General features: G+C 36.8%; 1 protein-coding gene across 1 annotated transcript in view; it reads right to left on the reverse strand.

Annotated features, from left to right (window-relative positions):
• KIDINS220 (kinase D-interacting substrate, 220kDa) overlaps positions 1-799 on the reverse strand; it is a 67,459-nt gene that overhangs the window by 51,927 nt on the left and 14,733 nt on the right.

Genomic DNA, 799 nt, shown 5'->3' on the forward strand with positions numbered 1-799 from the left:
ATAAATTTAAAAAACTGTATATAAAGTATAAACACTATATTGAAAACAGCACATAACGCAGCAAATTTGAGCATAGCTGAAGGAAAAGGGAAACACCACCAAACCTAACTGGCACACCAGTAGAACTGAGAGGGGAAAATTGAAACCTGGCTAGAGAACACAAATTACTTTAAAAAGCCATGCAAAATGTATGAAGAGCTTTAACAATCTAAGCAGATTCAACCTTTCTTGAAACAGTTCTGAAACTACATATAAAATATTCGGTTGTAACTCAAATATTCAAGTTTTCTAATCAAGTAAACCCACTTTTTCAAGTGTCGTCCTTTTTTATTTTAGTCATGTTTCTCTGGGGCTTTCTTTCTTTCAATTTAAAAAAGAAAATTCTCTCCTATTAGAACATGAAAGTGGTAACCACTTCGAAGCCTTTAAAAAAAAAATTCCTTTTTGTTCTCAATTTTACAGTATAGCTTAATAAAACTGAACTGGTTGGCTGGCCTAAAAACAGGCCATGTAAGCTCAAAAGGTGTAGAACAAGATGGACATGAAAGTCAACACAAAGCACCAGCATGCAGATCAGCCAAACACTGTACAGCTGAACCAGGTGGGATGGTTGATAGCTGCAAATCTTCCTGACTCATCTTTTTTTTTTTTTTCTCCAGTGATGTGTTCTATCCCAGAAAGTCTCCATGCCTCCAATCTTTATGTAGCCTAGTGACTGCACCATGACTCTTTCTGTCTGCTGCACACTGCGTAGAGACATTTAAGAAAAGCCTCTGAACACGCACCTGCTTTAAGCAGG

This window comes from Nestor notabilis, unplaced genomic scaffold (assembly GCF_000696875.1).
Source record: "Nestor notabilis isolate BGI_N333 unplaced genomic scaffold, ASM69687v1 scaffold1808, whole genome shotgun sequence".
NCBI lineage: Eukaryota > Metazoa > Chordata > Aves > Psittaciformes > Psittacidae > Nestor > Nestor notabilis.